The sequence below is a fragment of the Vipera ursinii genome (assembly GCF_947247035.1).
Source record: "Vipera ursinii genome assembly, chromosome: 10".
Taxonomy (NCBI): domain Eukaryota; kingdom Metazoa; phylum Chordata; class Lepidosauria; order Squamata; family Viperidae; genus Vipera; species Vipera ursinii.
In genome coordinates, this window is record NC_139520.1 from 1,992,831 (window position 1) to 2,016,847 (window position 24,017).

The 24,017-nt window shown below is 43.0% G+C and overlaps 1 protein-coding gene across 1 annotated transcript in view; it reads left to right on the forward strand.

The window, feature by feature from the left end:
* LOC310644907 (uncharacterized protein) overlaps positions 1 to 3,643 on the forward strand; it is a gene marked incomplete at its 5' end in the record, with an annotated part of 161,325 nt that extends 157,682 nt beyond the window's left edge. Inside the window, one exon of the mRNA XM_083370241.1 lies at positions 3,509 to 3,643. The remainder of the gene's footprint in view (positions 1 to 3,508) is intronic.
* Between the last annotated feature and the right edge of the window lie 20,374 nt (positions 3,644 to 24,017).

Here is a 24,017-nt window from a genome sequence, read left to right on the forward strand (position 1 = left end):
TCGGTGGTCTAACTTCTTAACTGGCTGGGTTGACGGTAGGTTCCTGGTGGACAGCCAGACCCGATCTCCCACCAATAGTGGAGGAATAACCCACCTAGACCACTACAGGGAGGGTAACAGCGTTCCGTGCGCCTTTGGCATCTAGTCATGACCATGGAGATGTCCTCGGACAAGCACTGGCTCTTTGGCTTTGAAATGGAGATGAGCACCGGCCCCTAGAGTCGGAAACGACTAGCATGCATGTGCGGGGGAACCTTTTGTCAAGGTAAAAATCACCTTTGTAGAGGGCGAAGGACCGTGCTTCAGAGAATGCATGATGTGCATGCAGGAAGGCAATAAAAACATGACGCATAATCTTACTAAATACCTTTTACTTACAAAAATATATAAAAACTAAATATATATTATAAAGAGAGCTAGCTCACTACATCCTAACGTAACAGACAGTAGCAGCAAAGTGAATAACAATAAAGAAAATAACTCTGGGAACTTTTTCTAGACATGCGCACTAAACAGACTGAAACCATAACATAACTAGTCATATGGGATTCACTATGGTTACCAGATAAGTTATCACAACAGGTGCAGAGAGCAGGGGAAATGTACAGTTAGAAATGAACTTTCTGACGAACAAAAAAAAACGTGCAGTGACATTCCCCTTCTTTCATCAGCAAAGTGAAGACTCAAGTAAGGCACATCTTCTCACGCAGATACTCATGCTGGGCTGTAGGAAGTGGTTTGTTCAGCATGTCAGCGATTTGATCACGTGTAGGCACATACTGTAATGTCACAAAACCTTGTTTAACCAGTTGTCTTATGTTTTGATATCGGATGTCAATGTGTCTGGACCTTGAACCTGTAAAACATGTTTCAGAAATATAAACCACAGATTCATTATCTTCCATCACAGTGATCGGTCGAATCGGATGTGTCCAGATATCTGTGATTAAAGCATCAAACCAGGTTAAAGAATTGCATGCATCAGACACACAAGCATACTCAGCTTCTGTAGAGGAACAAGAAACAAAATTCTGTTTACGCACATGCCAGTAAACAGGACAACCATTTAAGAACATCATGTAACCTGATGTACTTTTCCGTGACTTCTTATCACTCGCCCAATCTGAATCTGCATAACAACATAACTCTGCATAGTCAGTATGTGTTGGTTCCAACAACAACTTCATGTCTTTGGTGTGTTTTAGATACCTCAATAACTTTTTAACACATGTCCAATGAAACTGTTTTGCCTTGCCTACATGTCGTGATAAAAGATTAACACTAAGTGCAATGTCGGGTCTAGTCTAACTACTAATATACAGCAGCGACCCAATGACTGAGCGATATAGTGTTTGATCTTCGAACTCAGGACTTGGTTCATGTGCCAAAATGTGAAAGTCAGTTTGCATGGGTATACTCACAGGCTTAGCGTCCTCCATGTTACAGTGATGTAACAGTTGTTCAATCTTCTCTTCTTGTGTGAGACTAAACCCCTTCTGAGTTTTGGCAATTTGAACACCTAAATAAGTGTTAATACATCCTAAAGACTTCAATGTGAAAAACTGTTGTAAAGCTTTAGCAAAAACCTCACTCATCTGCTTATTTGGACCAATATAAACAATGTCATCAACATAAACAAGAATTATCTCATACCTATTACCGGATCTTTTAGTAAACACGCATTCATCTGTTTCGGACTTAATAAAGCCCATTGAATTTAGTTTGTCAGAAAGACATAAGTACCACATTAAACCAGACTGTTTCAGACCATAAAGACTTTTGTGTAGAAACCAGGTATCCCCTTCTTGCTGTCGGAAACCTGGAGGACCTTTCACGTAGATGTCCTCGTCAAGATCAGCGTGTAGATAAGCCGTTTCAACGTCGAACTGGAAAACGTCCAGGCCAAGGATAGTTGCAGTGGCTAATGCAATTTTCACATTTTCAGTCCGCACTGTGGGTGAGTATGTATTTGTATAGTCCTCAGGGTAACGTTGAGTGAAACCCTGGGCTACCAGTCTGGCCTTGTACAACGACTCACCATTCGGCTTCTTTTTGATCCTGTAGACCCATCGAGTACCAATAACTTTCTTGTTTGCTGGAGGGCTTGCAGGCGTAAACACTTGGAGTTTCTTTAGACTGTCCATTTCAGCCTGCATTGCCTCAAACCATTTATCTTGCTCTGCTTCAGGAAGATGTTTGATCTGTGTGAACTTCTCAGGTGGAAGTGTAACATTACAAATCAAAGGTACAGGTGTTTTTGTTACTTGCCACAAATAACGTTTTGGAGGGATTCCCTTTGTGGACCTCTTGGAATGTCTCGGGTCAACCGTCCATTCTTCTTCTGTGTCATTCTCGTCTTCATCATTGTTGCCAGCAGCAACATCAGCGGCTTGCGAAGACGGAACAGTGGGTTGAGAAGAACTCGTGGAAGGAATATTATCCTGTGAATCTTGATCATCAGGTTGTGTGGCATCAGCAACATCATCTCTAGGAAAATAAACTCCAGGATCGTTAGAATGAATCCTGGACCAGTCAGCATCTTCCTCAAAAGTAGCAGATTGTGAAACCACAATAACATGATGAGAGTCAATGTATTTGCTCCATTTTGAATTATCATCAATGCCCATAAATCTCATCCTTTTTGCTGCAGGACCCCCTTTCTTTCTTTGGGCTAAAGGAATATTGACCATAGCATAGGAACCAAAAACATGGAGATGTGAGAGATCAGGCTTGTGTCCATACAACATGAAATAAGGGGTCTGATTTATCACACTACTCCAAGTACGGTTGATGATATGGTTAGCATATTTGATAGCTTCACCCCAGTATGGAAGACTGAGGTTAGCATCTTCAAGGAGGCAACGCATCATGGTTTGCAGAACCCCATTTCTGCGTTCTGCCACTCCATTCTGAGCTGGAGTATAAGGAGCAGATGTCTGCTGTACTATCCCATTCTCATGCATCCAGTCCTGGAAACGCTGAGACATGAATTCAGCACCACGATCACTCTGGATTCTGGCAATGTTGACCTCGAATTGGGTATAGACAAGACTAGCAAAGTCTTTAAAGATCTGAAAAGTCTCAGATTTTTCTTTCATAGGATATACATATCCATATCTAGAATAATTATCAACGATTGTCAAGAAATATCTTTTACCACCAAGTGTTGGTGCAAAAGGACCAACTATGTCAGTGTGTACCAAATCAAAAATGCGTGTTGACAGGCGTGTAGCGCGTTTTGGAATTGCTGCTGCTTTGGATTTGGCTTTCTTGCAGACAGCACAGTCCAAGAACACCTTACACCCCTTTAGATCCAAACCTCTTGCGAACTCTGGCATCTTCTTCAGAACACGGAAACTGGCATGACCCAATCTTCTGTGCCACTTATGGATACACCTGGAATGCAAAGGTTTACCTGTTAGTGAATTCTCAACATTAGCATTTTTATTAGGAATCCTAGGCTTGCTGTGAGCAACCTGTGTCTTTTTTGTATTTTTATCATTCTTAGGAACCTTTGGAGTAGCAACAGGATCTCTCTCTGGGACGTCTCTCTCTGGGCCTGTGCTTTTTGGAACGTGTATACTTGCCTGCTGTTGCTGCTTAGACTTTGGTTTTAAGTAATAAACACCACCAATCAACATGGTTTCAGCAACAATATCTCCGTCTTTGACTATATAACTTGCTTTTTCAAGATGGTGGACCTGAAAATGAGAAAACCTAGACAAATGACTCTGACTAAGCAAATTACTACTGGCAGACGGAACATAGTAAACATTTGGAATGAGAGCACCGAGCTCTTCAATATAAACAGTTCCTTTTCCCATGACCTGAACAGGATGATTGGAAAAAGAGTAAAGTTCACGAAGTTCAGGTTCAGGCTCATGCATCTCTGTGTAAAGCTCTTTTCTGTAGGTAACATGTAATGCTGCTCCGCTGTCCAAAGTCCAAAGAAGTCGTCTGTCATACTCTGGTTGAGGCTGTGGGTCGTTGGTCACAACCAATGTGGCAAGTGGAGCTTGTGGATCACGCCTGGAACCACGACCATGACCTTGTCGTCCGCCTCTACCTCTACCTCCTTTGGAATCTGTTCCTCTGGGCTGGTACATGACGGGCGCTGGAACTCGTTGGGGACAATCCCGGGTGCCATGTCCCACACGATTGCAGATGTAGCATCCTGGCATTCTTGGAACGTAGGTCCTTCCACGGAAGGCACGCCTCGCTGAAGCTCTTGATGCAGGTGGTTCCCTTAAATGTGGCGCAGCTTGCATAAGTGCCTCTTCTTCGGTTAAAATTCTGCATACATGATCCACTGTGCGTTGAGCAATAGGCACTTGATTGATCTTGGAAATAGCATCTTTCCACTCATGATTCAAAGAATTGATGATAATGCTGATCATGAGGACCCAGATTGTTGGGGGCAATTAAGCTGACTTTGTAATAATGCCGCTTGGGGTGTGTGTGAAAGCCCTAATAAGCAGGCATATGCATAGAATGAAGGCTACTGCTAAGCTTGTAAGCCGCCCTGAGTCTTCGGAGAAGGGCGGGATATAAATGGAATTAAAATAAAAAAAATAAATAAAAAATAAAAATTTGAAAATCATCAATAGGATAGCCTTGTTCACCCAGTTCTTTTCTAATACCTTTCATTTTAGTCAAATGTGCTCCAATATGTTCACCAGGTTTTAATCTGGAACCATGGAACTCAGACAAAAGTAAACATGTAGACTCAATTGATGTAGGCCGATAACATGTCTCTAACTGTGTCCAAATTTGTTGGGCAGTTGCATCTTGTGAAAACGTGAGCTGCAATTCAGTGTCCATTGACATCAATAATGTTGTGCATGCTCTATTATCCAAGTCCCATATGTCAGGAGTCCATGGCTGGGCAGGAGGATTAAACACCATCATGTGAGTACCTTCTCTGTGTAGCAAAAGTCCAACCTCACTGACCCATGCCCTGTAATTCTGTCCTGACTTCTTTAATTTTGAGTCACCAGCCAGTGGTACAATAGAAGGTGTTTGATGAGGAATATACAATTGAGGTACTGGCTGTGCAGGTTGTGCAATCCGACCATAACCTGTAGGGGGCACCAGTGGTGTCTGTGCCTGTGCCTGGACATGCGGCAGTTGCATTGAAGCTGCCGGTAGTCTTGGTGCTGGCTGTGACTGTCTTTGAGCTGCTATTCCATCCTGGCCAGCAGGAGGCGCTGGCGCTGGGGCTGGTGCAGTAGCATAACCTGCAGATGACACTGGCCTTCCCATATAAGAACCCGGTGGCAATTGCATGTAGGCTAAATATGGCTGTGCTCTGCCAGGTAGAGGGGCTTGCATAGAAACAATATTAACAGGAGAAGCAATAGTAACAGGAATCCTAGCACCATCAGGGGCTGGAGCCTCAGATAACGGCAGAAAACTTGTATCTCTGAGCAAAGACTCCTGCAGGGACAGTTGCGAAAGTGAGAGCTCCAATTCATGTCTTAATGCAGCTTCACCAGTAGATGGTGCTATAACATTTGCTTCAGGCATCACTGTGGCTCTGTATGTCCTTTGGGACAGCCCATAACCATGTGACATAGGAGCCTCCGGTTCCCATTCGTCTTGCATGACACTCAATGATGGGCGTGACTTTGGCTTTGGGGAAGAAGGAGGCAATATGGCTTCTCCTTGTGGGTGTGGCAATATGGCCGGTTCATGCTCATAATTCCTCTCATATTGCTGAACCATTGACACATATTCATTTGCCTGCTGCAAACGATTTTCAAAACCCCCAATTTGTTCACAGTAGCCTTGCATAGCCCTATCTCGCATAGTTTGCTTGGGGCTTGAAGGAGCAGAAGGAATTTTCTTCGGCTGAACTTTAGGTTTCGCTCCAAGCCTTTGAAATTCATCTTGAGCCCCTGGAGTGTGAACATTTCCAAAAGCAGCTGCCAGGGAGCTTGGAAAAGTAGAAAAAGGAGTGACTGACCTTGCATCGTCGACAGGAGCAGGTGCGTCTTCTCCAAGGCGTGTGGCCGAAGCTATCGGAGTTCTTAAAGTTGAAGGGAGCTGCCCAGCAGACAGACTCCTTTTCAGCCGTGGCTTCCTTCCTGACATGTTTCAGCAGTTAATCACTGCTGCCTCGCTAGCACTAACTAACTGATAACAGCCGCAGAAACATGCATCCCTAAAAACATAAATCAACCATCCTCTGCTACCTTTACCTTATATAGGAAGGACAAACCAAAAAAAGGAAAAACAAAAGTGGTTGGAAGAAGAATATAAAAGATTAAAACTAGAACTACAGAGAGAACCGCAAAAACCAAATCTTAAAAATCAAATAGAATAGGTAAAACATAAATATATTAGAGAAAAGAGGAATTGGCACAAAAAATCAAAGCAGAAAAAAAGATTTTTTTTGAAAATGCAAATAAGCCGGGAAGATGGCTCATATACAGACTTAAAAAAGAGAAAGAAAAGAAGTTGATACAAAGATTGAGAGATGAGACTGGTACTATTCAATACCAAAATGAAGTTAAGAAAAAAATAATAAAGGAACCCTGTCAACAAAAGTGCGTATAGTCAAGGCTATGGTCTTCCCAGTTGCAATGTATGGCAGTGAAAGTTGGACCATAAAAAAGGCTGAGCGCCAAAGAATTGAGGCCTTTGAACTATGGTGCTGGAGAAGACTCCTGTGAGTCCCTTGGACTGCAAGGCGATCAAACTGGTCAGTCGTAGAGGAGATCAACCCTGACTGCTCTTTAGAAGGCCAGATCCTAAAGCTAAAACTCAAATACTTTGGCCACCTAATGAGAAGGAAGGACTCATTGGAGAAGAGCCTAATGGCGCATCAGCTCCCTCTGGTCCTGGATGAAGCGGATTATCTAGACCCGTACCAATCGGGCTTCAGACCCGGGTACAGCACGGAGACGGCATTGGTCACGCTGGTGAATGATCTCTGGAGGGCTCGGGACAGAGGATACTCCTCTGTTCTAGTCCTATTAGACCTCTCAGCGGCTTTCGATACCATCGACCATGGTATCTTGCTGCGGCGTCTCAGGGGATTGGGAGTGGGAGGCATGGTTTTTCAGTGGTTCTCCTCCTATCTCCTGGGACGCTCGCAGTCGGTGTTGGCAGGGGGGCAGAGGTCGACCGCGAGGCCTCTCGCTTGTGGAGTCCCTCAGGGGTCGGTCCTCTCGCCCCTTCTGTTCAACATCTACATGAAACCGCTGGGTGAGATCATTCGTGGTTTTGGAGTTGGGTATCATCAGTATGCTGATGATACCCAACTATTCATTTCGACCCCAAACCACCCCATTGATGCCCTTGACGTGATGTCCCGGTGCCTGGAGGCGGTCCGGGTCTGGATGGGGAGGAACAGGCTTCGTCTCAACCCTGACAAGACGGAGTGGCTGTGCGTACCGGCATCTCGGGATATTCAGGATATCCCACCCCTCATTATGGGGGGTGAGTCATTATCTCCTGTAGATAGGGCTCGCAACTTGGGAGTCCTCCTAGACTCACAACTCTCCTTAGAAGATCATATTGTAGCTGTGACTAGGGGGGCGTTCGCCCAGGTTCGCCTGGTGCACCAGTTGCGGCCCTATCTAGACCGGGATGCCTTGCGCACGGTCACTCATGCGCTCGTGACCTCTCGTCTTGATTACTGCAACGCTCTCTACATGGGGCTACCCTTGAAGACCACTCGGAGGCTCCAACTGGTACAGAATGCAGCCGCGAGAGTTGTATTGGGAGTTTCCCGATACTCCCGTGTCACACCTTTGCTCCGCGAGCTGCATTGGTTGCCAGTTGTCTTCCAGGTGAGGTTCAAGGTGTTGGTAATGACCTACAAAGCCCTTCATGGCATGGGTCCAGAATACCTTGGGGAGCACCTGCAGCTGGCGTCAACTTCCCTCCGCCCAGTACGCTCCCACAGAGAGGGCCTCCTCAGGGTGCCGCCGGTCAAAGAATGTCGACTGGTGGCCCCCAGGGGGAGAGCGTTCTCTGTGGGTGCACCGGATTTATGGAACCATCTTCCGGTTGAGCTCCGGATGGCGCCCGATCTCCGCTCCTTCCGGCGCGACCTTAAAACCCATCTCTTTAAACAAGCGGGCCTGGCCTGATGGGACGGGGTGGGATTTTTATTAATAACTTCAATTTTAAATTTGTATTATTTATGGGCATTGTTTAATCATGTTTTAATAATTTTAATTTTTGTATCTAACTTTTATGTATTGCCCTGTTCACCGCCCTGAGTCTCTTGAGAGAAGGGCGGTATATAAATTCAATTAATAAATAAATAATGCTGGGAAAGATTGAGGGCAAGAGAAGAAGGGGACGACAGAGAATGAAGTGACTGGATGGAGTCACTGAAGCAGTAGGCATGAGCTTAAATGGACTCCAGAAGATGGTAGAGGACAGGAAGGCATGGAGGAACATTGTCCATGGGGTCGAGATGGGTCAGACACAACTTCGCAGCTAATAACAGCAATGAAAAATTATATAGCCGAGAGAAAATATCAGAAGATAAAATAAAACAATACCTGGAAAAAGCAAAAGTGTCAAAAGTGTCTAAAGAAGTGAAAAACATGCTGAATGAAAGAATAACAATGATGGAGCTAACAATTTTATTTTCCAAATTCTCCACATACTCCATAACTGAGTCCACACGAACATCCAGGCGTTCTATATGTGCAGCTAAGCCCTGGAGTGCATGCACTATATCTTCCCTCATCTGGTTGTTTTGATTCTTTATTTCTTGTTGCAAAACTTGCGTTGACTGCATCACAACTTGCTGAATGTCTGTCAGTGTAAATGCAGGAGGTGGCGGAGAGGGTGGTTGTACTGTAGGTTTCATTGAAGTCTGCCCTGCAGCTTGTGGTATAGGTGAGGAAATAACAGTCTTAGAGAGCGGGGGCCCTTCCCCACGTCTCGCAGCCATCTCTTAGGTTTCGATTTCCTCTTTCACCCAGCAGAATCAAAGTTCAGGGGGGAAAAAAAGGAAGAAAAGGAAAAAAAAATAACAATTCTCCCAAAGTTCTTAACCTTCAATAGGAAGAAAAGAGAGCAGGCTTTCAAATACACAAAATCCGATACTGGATAAAGTCAGTTGCAAATTGTATCTCTTGCTTTGTAGCAAAATATAACAATTTTCAAACACAGTCACTTCACAAAGGAGAGAAACATTCCAGCGCCATTTTTATTTTGGAAAATAAAATTATTGATGCTGAACAGAAGATTGATAGAGCAGAGGCTAAGATTGACAGAACACAAGACGAGGTTACTATATCAGAATATAAGAACATGGAGTTTGCTTTGCGTATCAGAGGCCTCAAAGAGAATCCTAAAGAAAATTTGGAATGGGAAATAGTGCAAGCAGTGGCTCCTGTTTTGAAATGGGAACCTGAAGAACTACTTAAGGAAATGGATAAGACATTTAGGGTTAACTCCTGGATTGCTAGGCAAAAAAGTCTACCCAGAGACGTAGTGATTTATTTTTCCAGGAGATCAACCAGAAATTCTATTATCCAGGCTTTTTATTGGGAAAAATTTCAGATTGCAGGCCAAGATATTATGATCTTAAAGGAGATACCTTCAAAAATTCTTAGAAAGAGGAAAGACTTTGCCTTTTTGTCTGATGGCGTCTACGGCCATACTACCCTGAACGCGCCCGATCCCGTCTGATCTCGGAAGATAAGCAGGGTCAGGCCTGGTTAGTACTTGGATGGGAGACCGCCTGAGAATACCGGGTGCTGTAGGCTTTTTAAGAAGGTTAAATATTTAGGAGTATATATTGCGGCCTCAAATGTAAAATTGTATAAGAATAATTATGAAACACTATGGTTGAAGGTACAAAGGGACTTAAATAATTGGAAAAATTACAATTATCATTACTGGGAAGAATTGCAGTTGTTAAAATGAATGTTCTACCAAAGTTTCTCTTTTTGTTTCAAATGATACCTATATTGAAAAAGGATGCCAACCTTGATCAATGGCAGAAGGGTATTAAATAAATTTATCTGGGCGGGGAAAAAACCAAGAGTTAAATTTAAGATTTTACAAGATGCCAGGGAAAGAGGGGGACTCAAGGCGCCGAATTTGAAATTGTACTATGATGCGGTTGCCTTGACCTGGATTAGTGATTGGCTTAATTTAACCAACAAGAGAATACTTCATCTTGAGGGATGGGATTTGGTATATGGATGGCATGCATATTTGCTTTACGATAAGAAGGTGGACAGGGCTTTTAAATCCCACATTCTTAGAAGTGCTTTATTGCGTGTCTGGAAAAAGTATTATTATAAGTTAAATTATAAAATACCGATTTGGGGAATTCCTGGACACGCGATAGAGGGCGTATCTATGGGAGTGAGTATGGATATGGTTTCCTACAAGGAATTACTTAGATCGCAAGGGAATGATTGGCAACTTAAATCATTAGAGGAGTTAAGACAAGAAAATATAAGTTACTCTTGGTTTCAATATACCCAATTGAAAGCTAGGTGGAAGTTAGATCAAAAGGTTGGCATCACAATTACAGATCAAAATTTAGTAAAACAAATTAGAGATTTAAATTGTGCACATATAAAGAGGATATATAATGCTTTAATTGAATTGGATTCGGAAACGGAATTGGTTAAAGACTGTATGATAAAGTGGGCACAAAATATTCAGGAACCAATCTCGTTGGACACCTGGGAGATAATTTGGGTCAGAAATGTTAAATTTACTCAGGCTCAAAACTTAAGAGAAAATTTTTATAAAATGTTTTATAGATGGCATCTGGATCCCAAGAAGTTGTCCAACATGTATCCTAATTTACAGTCTAAATGTTGGAGATGTGGTAGTTCAGAAGCTACCTATTTTCACATGTGGTGGACTTGTAGAAACATAAAAGCTTTTTGGATCAAAATTTGGTGGAACATTCAAAAGATTTTTAAGAGAAAGATAAAGTTTTCTCCGCAATTATTTTTACTGGGTATTGTTGTAGATTGTGATGTTAAAGAAACTAATTTGATGTTGAATATGATAACAGCAGCACGGTTACTGGTGGGACAATATTGGAAGAAGGATAGTTTGCCCACTATAGAAGAATGGGTGTTTAAAGTTTCGAATCTTGCAGAAATGTCTAAGATTTCTGCTTTTTTGAAAGATCATTCACAGGAAAGATATATTTCAGTTTGGAGGAGATGGATAAATTATATTCAGAACAAATATGGGCCTAAAAAGTTCCATTTAGCTTATGAGTAGATTTTAGTGGGATATTGTTATTGGTACTTTGTTTGTAGTTATGTTAAAGGGGAGTTAAAGCACATTATGAATTTGGTTAATTGTATATTATGCATAATTTTTATTTAGAATATGATTATTGTAACTATAATCCTGTATTTAGCTCTGGGAAGTGGGGGGGGGAAGTGGGTGGGTTTGGGGTGGGAGGGATTTGGGGATATATTGTAAAATTTTGTTTTTGAAAAACTCTTTAATAAAAAAAAATGATGGAGCTAACAGAAGCAAATAGGAGACAAAAAAACAACAAAACACCTGGGCCAGATGGCCTACTGGCAGAATTTTATGAACACTTACAAGACCCATTAGGCCCATCTATGCTTGAAGTCTATAATGAAGCATTGTCAGAAGCAAAGATACCTAAAGCATGGACGGAAGCGAACATAACACTGATAACCAAAGAAGATTCTGATTTATTAGAAATAAAAAACCATAGGCCAATATCATTGTTAAATGTAGATTATAAAATCTATACTTCAATAATAGCAGAGAGACTGAAAAGGTTCTTAAATTATTTTATACACATAGATCAGAATAGATTTCTACCTAAGAGGTAAATTAAAAATAATATACGGATGATCTTGAATACATTGGAATACTATGAGATGCATATTGGAAAGCAAATGGCATTGATCTTCCTTGACGCACAGAAGGCATTTGACAATGTGAATTGGCAGTTTATGTTTTTACAATTAATGGACTTTGGAGAGAAATTTATTCATACAATTAAGGCAATATACCATAAACAAACACCAAAGGTGATTATAAATGGGGACTTAACAGAAAACTTTAATATAACTAAGTGTACAAGACAAGGATGTCCTCTATTGCCATTGTTATTTATATTAACTCTAAAAGGTAAAGGTTCCCCCGCACATGCGTGCTAGTCGTTTCCGACTCTAGGGGCCGGTGCTCATCTCCGTTTCAAAGCCAAAGAGCCAGCGCTTGTCCGAGGACATCTCCGTGGTCATGTGGCCGGCATGACTAGACGCCAAAGGCGCACGGAACGCTGTTACCTTCCCACCGTAGTGGTCCCTATTTTTCTACTTGCATTTTCATGTGCTTTCGAACTGCTAGGTTGGCAGAAGCTGGGACGAGTAACAGGCGCTCACTCTGTTACGTGGCACTCGGGATTACAACTAAACCACTTTAAATTAAACAATTCTTAAGAATGAAATATTCTTAATTTGGACTTTACTTTTACTGTTTGGACTGTTGTGTGTTTTGAAAAATAGATTATTTAGAATCGTTATGTTGCACTTCAGTCTTTAAATAATTAACCTAGTATATACATAACAATATATGATGTTTTCCATGGTGAGCTTAACATCAATAACAACATTTATTAAAAAGGCTAAAATAATTTCTGGTGATATTATCTGTACATTAAAATTTTGTTTAGTCACAATCTTTCACTTTTCACATTCTGGAAAAGCAGTGGTCAAGATGTTACATATGTGCATAAGTGTAGTCAGTACCATATGCCTTTTTAAAAATATCAAACATACAAAGAAACAAAAATAAGTCCAAAATATCTGTATTACATCCAGAAATGTCAACTTTGCAACCAATATTTCTCATCCATAACTATGGCACCCTAAGGATACCTGCATACATGCAAATGCTTCTCTGGGATCAGTAACGCAGCAGGGATAGCTTTTTCCTTCCAGTAACAGATTGCTGGGAAATACCAAACATGGCCTTAAGAATTCCAATGTTTGTTACAAATTTTTCTGGATGTGGCTGGAAAGAGGCCTAGAAATGCCAGCACAAATACATCACACTTGCTGAACGTGCACATGCAACTAATTACAATCTTCAATTATATGTGATATATCCAGGGCTTTTTTCCCCACAGAATGCTCAGAACGGTGTTCCAGCACCTTTTTTTGCACACACACACACAAAAAGCTGAAGGAAACTGTTCTGGAGAGCCAAATTCTCCTCAGGCAGCCAGGTTGCAGAGCAGCAGAATGCATCGTAGCGACAGGCCTTCAGATGGCTCAAATCAAAGGAAATGCGATCCGTACAGGCTAATTTAAAAGTGGGAGGATAAGAAGGGCTGAGTGTGAACAGGTTGCTTAGCAACCTGCTTAAACAGTCTCTGTAACTTTCAGCACCCGGTGCCTTGCCTTTTTTAAGCTGGGAAGTTGAAAAAAAGACTAAAAAGAAGGCAATAGAGTACTATCAAGAAAAATATATAGATATAGCCTGCAGACGTTTAGGGAACCTTTATTTTTCATATACATTTCGAATTTTGTTTTAATGCCATGGTGATACACAATCAAATGTAGTCAGTCTTTTTTTTAAATCAAAAAGCATCTGTTCATTAAATTATAACAAAGTTTTGGATAATGGAATTATTTTTTATCTAAGGATAACTAATGATAACAGCTCTTAAATCTGTTATTTTGTTTTATTTTTGCACAAAAGATTGTATAATTTGCATTTGCATTCATTTACAAATAGAATATGTTGTTAAAATGTATTGGTGTTGAAATAATTAGTGCACACATATACCTAAAACCAATTTATTGCATTTGGCAATGGTACTAAAAAAAATCTCATTGTCAACCAATATAATTCATTTAATTTGAAATCAAGTGAAAAATTGATTTAAATTATTTTATTAAAACAAATTAATGGCAATTATTTTATAAGAAGTTGCCTCAAACAAAATGAGTTTGACATGCCTGCTCTAGATAGTTGAATGCCCCAAAATAAATTCTGGACCAGGCCTGTACATTCAGCCTACCAAGCACCCTTGGACAGGGCGCAGACTTTTTTTAAAAAATGTAATAAAATCACCACTACTGCCCTGAAAGTCATGTTGCCTAGTGCCTCCATGACTTACCATGACCATGAACTCCAACACTGTAGATGCTCCTCTAGTCACCAAATGATTGACTAGGCCACCAGCATTCCTTTGCAGAACGCAAAGATTTTTAATTTATCAGTGTGGGCCTTTCCCTTCTACAAGTTGCACAGACCTCTTCTAGATTTTCTTCTTGCCTTTCCGAGTTAACTCCTTGGTCTGTCATTGAGCAAGAATTGACTTTGTAGGGAAGCATATTATCATTTGATGTATATTTAACATATGTTCTATCTTTATTTACCAATTATATAATATTTGTATGCAATCCACATGGCGAGGTTTGGGGCAACTTACAATATTTTTAAAATCATAAGATTAAAACATAAAAGCAGGGCTTTTTTTCTCATAGAACACTCAGAATGGTGTTCCGGCACCCTTTTTTGCACATAAAAAAAAGCTTTTGCACAAGCTATACTGCTCCCTCTATTGGCTTTCAAAAGCCTATTGGCTTCCAAAAGCCAATAGGAATTACTGATGAGTGTGCCAAAAGACCTTGCCAGCAAACGTTGCACCAGCAAGTTGTCTGCAGCGAAGGCGAGTTGGCAGGAACTTTGCATCCTTCCCTGCTGCCCAACTACACCATCTCAACTAGGTAAGGAAGAGAGGACAAGGAGTGGGAGGTGGGTTCTGCAGAGTCCATGTGCACTCCTTCCTTGTGCTCACCTGTGTCAGCCAGGCTGGTGGCCTACCTGGTGCTGGACCTGTGCCACCGTCACCTCGCCCTGTGTGCCTAAATGGCCCCCCTGCATCGCCTGGCCCGCACCACCTCCACTGCCCGCCCCGCACAGCCCCACCATATGGAGCGGGCCCCGCTGCTCTCACAGCACCAGCCATGCCAGCTCCGGCCCCAGGGGGCAGCCCACCACCAACACCCCTCACACCCATGACCACAGCAGCGCCAGCCCCCCCGCCTCCTGCACCCGCCAAGATGAGAATTCTGGCACCTTTTTTTTTTTTTGAAAAAAAGCACTGGATATAGATATAGACAACCAGAGATATTTTTATTGGGCATGTTACCAGGAAACTATAATAAAGGTAATATTTAGTTTTATATATACTAACAGTAGCTCGGATAGTATATGCACAATTTTAGAAAAATGAAAAAAGCCGAACAGAGGAGAATAATTAAAAAAAATACTGGAATGCACAGAAATGGATAGGTTAACATTAAAAATTAAAGGAAAAGAAGAAACTGAATTCTATATCACATGGGACATTTTACCAATGGTTAACTGATAAGATGGAAATATGAGAAAATGTGGATTATGTGAGGAAGATTTATAATGGATTAGTAAATACTTTGATCGTTATACAATTAATGTTAATGTGGGAAATGCTATTTTTAATAATATGATTGCTACTTCCTAGTATATGATTGTATTTTGATAAGATTATTATGAATGTGATGATTATTATATTCTAATACTTGTATACCTAGACAACACACTGTTCAATATAGAAATGGAATTTTTGAGATAATAATAATAAAAAAGAAGAGATCCAGCATACAATTTGTAGAAAATGCCTTTGTTAAATAACAGGGAAGTACAACCTACTGAGATGAGTTCAAAAAGAGAAGCTTTACCATGACTTTTTTGTGTCTTTCAGCTACCCACAGATGGTGCTATAAACACGCCCATGGATGCATGTGACTGGAAGCAGCTTTTGATCAAGCAGCCCTTGCAAGGATTTGGCCTCCACTCAGCGCCAGGGCACTCATTGCCCCCAAAGCCCTGGGTCTGCCAGGTTTGACCACTGACGGGATGGTAAAGGACCACTGATGGGCAGAATAAGCAGAGTTGTTGTCAGAACCCACTTCAATCCACATCTTAAGAAAGAAAGACTCTTGGAGACAAGATTATCCAAGCAGGAACTTTTACTAAGATATAGATGATAGAGGGTATAATAGACAGGATCTGAGAAATCCCTTCACAGATCAATATCTTTAAATGTCCCAAAGCAAGCCCTACCCCACAGTTCATTCAGTCAGTTCCGGATCAGCCAAGTTCCAGGTAGTAAGCCCCTCATGGTAATAGGGAGAAACATCAGTCCATTTTTAGCAGAATCAATCCCACCCCTTCACATTCCATCCGGAGAAATAAACCAGATTCCAGAGGGGTTTTTTCCCCACCCCCTTTCTTAGTGGCCCGTAAGATGAGTGGGAAAATGCCTCTCATTGATCTTATTGTGATGGATAACAGGCGAAATAAACAAAAAGTTACATCTAAGGAAAGGAAGTGAAAGCAATAACCCCCCATGTTTATTCCCTCTCCTCCTTGGGAATGGCAGAATCTGGGGGGGGGGGGTGAGATTTGGGTTTGCACAGAAAAGAGAGTTAAAAATGAAAGATAAATGGATTCTGACAGCTGTTATTCCCACAGCAAGGAGAGGGGGTACCTGAGCTGTGGGGACGAAAGGGGAGACCCTTTGCTGATGCACTTCATGCAACTACCTTTCAGGCAATTCCCAGAGGGAGCTCCCCTCCTCATCCCCACTGCAGGAATACTGCCCACTTCAGAGGCCTCCTTTCTCCAGGCTGCTGCCTCGTTCCTAATCTCGGCTCTGCCTGTCAAAGTTTGCTACAAGCGGAGGCACTTTGGCCCTTCCAAATTCTGCTCTCCCTTCTCTTCTGGGAAGCTAGACTCTTGCTCAATTGGTCCCCTTTGTTACTAGCTTCCTAGGCTAAACAGGAAACAAAGCTCTCCTGTCAAGGGGGCCTGTGGTCTCCCTCTGCCTCGTTGTCTGGCTGAAAATGACACCATTGTAGGTTTGCCCAGCAGAGGAGGCTGGCTATGCATTTTGGCACAGCTTATGAATAAACACTCCCCACATGCGAACAGTGCCCAGGTGTTACGCAAGAACTTAGCTTGGTTGCCGCACCTCCCTCTTGGATCCCTTGCCTCTCCCCAGATGATGAGAGGCCAAGCGGTGGGCAGAGGATCCCTTAAGGCAGGGGTGTCAAACTCAATTTCATTGAGGGCCGCATCAGCATTGCAGTTGCCCTCAGGGGGCCGGGTGGGTATGGCCAGGGTGGGCATGGCCTACTGGATGGGTGTGGCCAGCTCTACATCGTTCGCATCAAGGGTGCCTATGGGGGCCTGGGCAGGAGTGGGACAGATTTGAGAGTCTCTGGCAGAAGGAGGGTCTCTGGGCCAGGGACTCACTGTTTCCAGGATGGCTTCGCAGGCCACATGAAACCACTTTGTGGGCTGGATCCAGCCCCTGGGCCTTGTGTTTGACATGTCTGCCTTAAGGGAAGACAAAGCCAAGGCTAGGAGCACAAACGGGGAAGTGCCTTAGGAGCTGCAGCTAAAAGGCAGCCCACCCACTTCCCTCCTAGAGCAGCTGCCCAGAGGTTGAGGGCAGCCCCTGATCTGGCTTCTTCTAGGGGGCAAAAATCTGGCATCTGAATTGGTAGCCTCCCTCCAGGACACCAGAGATCCCTGCAGCAGTTTAAGACCATCTGAGATCCTCATACCTGCTGAGGGTGGAAGACCAAGTATACAATTCATTCATGCCAAAGGATAGAGGAAGTCTCTTCAACAGATCCACCTCTTCAGAGCAGGTCTCCTCACTAGAATGGTCTCACTTTTTATTATCCCTCTTCTCCACCCCCAGTCCTTGCACTCCCCAATCCTGGCCAGCCCAATCTACGATTCTCAGCATGGATCTTGACCCAAACAACCAGCAGGCTTACTTGGAGTTACTATTCCTGGAAACTAATCAGCCGTGCAGAATTAAATCTTACATAGAAAGCAAATGTGTGCTTCTGAGCGCAGCAACGTCATACAAAGTCTGTTTCTGAGCTGGACATGGGACTTTGGAAGGCTTGAAAAACCAAGAAGCCAAATAGATGTGGAATCCTGTTGCCTGTTTCCCCTCTGAATTCTAGCCCAAACGTGTCCAGCACCAGGTACCCTGCCCTGCAAGCGGAACATCCTCAAAAGCAGAAACAATGATCACAAGCTGAATGTGTGAGCTTTCTTTACATCCAACAGCACATAGCAGATATAAGAAAAATGCTCTCTAAATCCATGACTCTGGTTCTGCCAGACATAACAAAAGTCGGCAAAATTGAAATCTTTGTACATTAGTGGTCCATTCCCACTGGGAAAAACAGACAGTTCCTTTGATCACAAAGTACCCCCCACTTTCAAATGTTAGGATCCCAGAAGCCCCTGAAAACCAGTAATTTTTTCCCAAGTTCCCAGATCTATCAAGAGCAAGTAGATCCAGGCTGGGGACACAAAGACCTACTTTGGGGGGGGGTGCTTTGAGATGCCACATTTCCTCTCTCCAGCAACTTTGGGCTTCCAACCCAAGGCTGGTTGTTGCTTTACTGGGAATCCTGGGTGATGCAGCAGCTGAAGAGGGGCCTACAGCACCCTGGCTGAAAAGAAGCAATGAGTGAGACTGAACAAAGGTTTGGGCCAGCAATGTGGCTGTATTACTTCTCTGCTTCTCTGCTCTGTTGTATGTGCAGAATGCCATCCAGCAGCACTCTTTAGCATGAGCAAAACCCTTCTGCAGAATCAAGGAGAGCAAAATTTCCCCCCATGTGCCAAGTGTTTCACTGACAAAGTCATGGTTGTTCCAAGTTAAATGTCACCTGAGCAGATCCAGTGAGACAGCTGGGGCAATAACTCATCCCAGACTTGTGATTTCATAGATGTCCCAGCAGCTTGTCCAGATCACTGGAGCGAGAACGATGTGGATTTCAGCATTTACCCTTATGAGAATCTTGGAGCCTGTAAGAGGAATCTCCTCCCCTCCTTAGAGTGAGTCAATATAGATGGAGCCTCTGGACCAAAGGAGTTGCTTCTTCCCAGAATTCCATCCACCTGGGTAAAATTGCTTGTTAGGAGGCAACTGTCAGCTAACTGCCTATCTTGTCTTTTCCAGGCCTTTCCCAGCTCCCACAAGTCTTCCTATGAGGCTTCAAGGAAGCAGGGAGGGAGACATTCTGAAGAATTTCTTCCCAGTATTTGATTTTCCCCTTGCACGATGGTTGGAAAAGGTGGGGCTGGGGGTTCCAGCTGCAGAGAATCCCTGATAAAACATCTTATCTCAACTTTTTTCATTCAGGAGTCAACCCTGGTCATGAGGCCCAGATTGCTTTGGTTGAGCCTGGAAGAAGAAAGAGCAAGCACGGGTCTTTGGTAGACTTTTTGGTGGCATTTGGTGCCACCAAGCATGATATCCTCCTGCAAGACCCTTGCAGAACTGGATGTCAGGGACCTATTGAAACAATTCCAGCCTCTCTTGTGCAGGAACTTCCATGGCCGTGGATGGAAGAGGAGAACAGGGTCAGCTCTCTACCCCAGTTTTATAGAAGGCTGGAAGAGGCCCTCTATCTACTCAGGAGGAAGTATCACTGGGAGAGGCAGCAGAGGTTCTGTCCTGGCACACCTGGGACAGAAGAGGCTCAACTGACTCTCGGAGCATTTGCTCAGAAACCCTCTGGGTCAACCCTGCATTAGCTCTGGATGTTCTTTTCTTCAGACATCATGACTGGAGATTCTGCTTCAGGACCACCACTGGGGGATTGTGCTGGACTTTTAGAGTTCCTGCTTGGGCAAAAGTGGATACCGTGGTTGGGAAAGCCTTTACCCCAAAGGTCATTTTGGAAAAGAGCAGTATGGCCACAGTTACCTGGGCCCTGATGACCACATCTGTGGACTCCTGCCCCACGCTTGCCTTGGGGCCACCTTTCCAAGCCTCAATGACGTCGAAGGTGGCAGTGCAGGCTCTGCAGTGGTTTGCCCTTTGTGGTCTTTCCGCAGAGTTTGACTCCGCTGTGGCCATCTGGAAATGAGGTTGAGACAATCCTGTTCTGCCAAGCTAATGGGGTGGTCATTCACCTTTATACTCAACTCGAGGCCTGTGGTAGAAGTTTTGAATTTTTAATGAGAATTGAAAGTAACTGGGTTTTTAAAAATAATCTTCTGAAATATACAGAGAGATGTAGAACAGAGCTGTATTAGTCTCTGATGGCAGAGTCTGGCAGCAACTTTTTCAACTAACAACTATGATTAAACTCATCTCTACAAATCTCTCTCTCTATCATTAGCTTCACTTAGTGGCCACCTCATTGGAATCTGTTGTGGTTACCAAATGAGGACTTCCTATATACTTTGGCCACCTAATAAGAAGGAAGAGACTCACTGGAGAAGAGCCTAATGCTGGGAAAGATTGAGGGCAATAGAAGAAAGGGACGACAGAGAATGACGTGGCTGGATGGAGTCACTGAAGCAGTAGGCGTGAGCTTAAATGGACTCCAGAAGATGGTAGAGGACAGGTAGGCCTGGAGGAATGTTGTCCATAGGGTCGCGATGGGTCGGACACGACTTCGCAGCTAACAACAACAACATATCTTGGTTTGCATTGATAGGTGACAAGCAATGTAACAATCTTAGCCAGAAAGAAAAAGAGATCTTAAATTTTTTTAAAGTCTTCTAGGGTAGGATTAATTGCAATAGTTAAAATGAATGTATTATTAAAGATAAACAATGTATTTTCAATGGCGCCAATTCCAATTTCAGGAAAAACTATACAAAAATGGCAGGAAACTGTGAGTAAATTAAAATGGTATAGAAAAAATCCACAGAGTTAAACTCAAAAGTTAGGAAGACCCAAAAGGCCAAGATGATCTTGTTCCAAACTTGAAGCTGCATTATAGAGCAAGCTATGCTTCATGCTTGCCACTCAAAGAACTGCCTTAGGTGATGGGCTCCACAGATATTTATAATATGGGAATGAAATACCCAGAGAATAAAAACCTAAGAAGGGACATTATAATAGGGGTGACCTGATAGCAGTTTTCCAATATTTGAGGAGCTGTCACAGGAAAAAAAAGGGGGGGTTGATTAAAAGACCTCCAAGGTGCCTTCCAACTCTGTATTCTGTATTCTAAGAGGATAAAACTTTACAAGCAAAATATTAGGTCCACTGTTTTCACCATTTCTGCTCTAGGAGCTTTTCATGTTGAAGATAATTACAATAAGACAAGTACAATTACATAAGCAAATATGGTTGGCCCAGACCCATTAATAGATTAAAAGCAGAGCAACAATTATGAGGCTAGAAAATATGTACGTATCAGAAAAGTAGCAGAAGAAAACAAGAAAAGGCTTCCAGAAGAGGGTCTGTGACAAGTGTCCAGTCTGTTCTAGAAGTCTGAAAAACCTTCCCTCCAGCCAGGCAGTTGGCAGAGCCTCCCATCTAGTCAAGCCTGAGGCTCCTGAGTAATCCTGGAGCAGTGAGCTCTGTGGGTTTCTGCCTGGAGAGCAGCCCTTCCCATTCCTGCACAAGAGACTCCCAATCACAAGTCTCTTGGCTGCTGTTCCTGCCTTTTGCTTAAAAATAACTTTGTCAACCAGCCTTGTCCACATTCTGTACTTTGGGACTGTGTCAAAGGCCTGCAATGTTTATACAGAGCACTTCCGTTCTCAGGGTTCATGTCTTTCTCTAAAAATGATGGACAATGAAGCAGCAATGCAAAGTAGATCTCCCCACTCCATCTTGCCTATTCTTAAGCTATGATTTTCTTTTGTTTTATCAAGTTTACCTGTTTTCATAGCAAAGATCCTGCATTGTCCAGATTTCAAACTAGATATGACAATAAATCTTGACTATCTAAACATTTCACCCTGTCTATTCCTTCCTTCCTTCCTTCCTTCCTTCCTTCCTTCCTTCCTTCCTTCCTTCCTTCCTTCCTTCCTATTCTAGACCTATCCTTTCTGTCTTCCAATTATTGAAAACTTGGCTGTCCTGCTCCCGTCCCTCAGATTGAGAGCCGTCTCATTAGTATATAAAAAACAGCCCTGTTTAGCCCAGGGTTGGGCAACTGATTTTCCCAAGGGACCACATAAAAAACTGGGACTGTTGTTGCCATAGCTGGCTGGTCAGGGACAAAGGGCTGGATGTGGCCTGCAGGCCATAAAATGCCCAGGTTTTGTTTAGCCTAAGAACTCATCAGCTTCGGTCCTTAGATCACCTTCCTGTTTTCTCCTTTCTCAGCTCTGAAGAAGAAACTCCATCATGAAGCAATGTACTCAGAAATTGCAAAGTCACATGACCACATTGACTTACAATAGCAGTTACAGCAGTCCCAGTTGCCAACATTAGGCAAATTCCATTGCAGTCATGTGATTGCCATTTGCAGTTCCCCATTGACTTAGCTTGTTGGAAGCCAATGGTGAAAGTCAAAAATAATGATGGGACGCTGTGAACCATGTGACTGCAAGACAATTGCCCAGTCCCTGAATCCTGATCACATGATTGCAGCAACATCCAGAACCTGTCATGTGTGCCACTGTTTTCACACCACTGTTACTTCAAATGGCCACTGAATGTGCACTGAATTAAGAAAGGACTGTCATAGTTATAAGAGCTACTTTGGTGCAAGTGGTAACGGACTAGATTAGAAACTGGTGGGTCATCACTCTAACTCAGCCCCGGGAAGAATGCAGTGGAAATGGCAAACCATTTCCGAGAAACCTTGCCAAGGAAAATGCAGGGATTTATCTAGATGGTTGCCAGGAGTCAACTGATTCAAAGGCATGCTCACACATATGCACACACACTTATTTTTTTTAAATTCCATTTGTATCCCGCCCGTCTCCGAAGACTCAGGGCGGCTTACAAGCTTAGCAGTAGCCTTCATTCTATGTATATGCCTGCTTATTAAGGCTTTCACACACACCCCAAGCGGCATTATTACAAAGTCAGCTTAATTGCCCCCAACAATCTGGGTCCTTATTTTACCTACCTCGGAAGGATGGAAGGCTGAGTCAACCTTGAGCCTGGTGGGACTCGAACCTGCACTAATTGCAGGCAGCTGGTGTTACTTAAGGAGGCATTAGCCCACTGCTCCACCAAGGCTGTATATTCAAAATTCCCATAACTAGAATCATACTCAATTAAACATTAATGACCCTTTTTCCCCATGCTAGTGAGACCGCACTTGGAATAGTGCATACAGTTCTAGTCACCACTATACAAAAAAGATGTTGAGACAGTGGAAAGAGTGCAGACAAGAGCAACAAAGATGATAAAGGGCCTGGAGGCTAAACCATACAATGAACGATTACAGGAGCTAGGTATATCTAGTCTAGGAGAGAGAAGGACTGGGGATGCCATGATAGCAGACTTCCAGTACTTGAAGGACTGTCACAGGGAAGAGGGGATCTCCAAAGCGCCTGAGGGTAGGACAAAAAGCATGGGTGGAATCTTGTTAAAGGGAGATCCAACCTAGAAGGAGAAATTTCCTGACAGTAAAGTAAAGGTTTCCCTTGTCCAGGCATGTCAGAATCTAGGAGGTGGTACTGATGTCTATTTCCTAGCTGAGGCAACCAGTTTTGTACAAACACATTTCTGTACTCATGGGGACAGCATGATTATACACCAAGGTGCATGGAGGATGGTTACCTTTAGACTGAAGTGGTACCTATTTTTCTACTCACATTTGCATGCTTTTCAACTGTTGGGTGGGCAGTAGTGGGGCAAAAACAGGAGCTCACCCTATCATGTGGCACTTGTGTCTTTAACCACTGAACCATTGCACCCCCTGACATTGAGAACAATCAGCGGAACAGTTTGCCTCCTGGAGTTGCGGGTGCTCCACTACTGGAGTTTTGCAAGACAACAGGATAACAGAATTGGAATGGACCTTGGAAGTCTTCTCGTCCAACCCCCTGCTCAAGAAGGACACCCTATCCCATTTCAGACAAATGTTGTCTAATCTCTTCTTTTAAAACTCCAGTAATGGAGCACCCACAACTTCTGAAGGCAAGTTATTCCACTGATTAATTGTTCTGTCAGGAAATTTCTCCTCAGTTCTAGGTTGCTTCTCTTCTTGATTAGTTTCCGTCCATTGCTT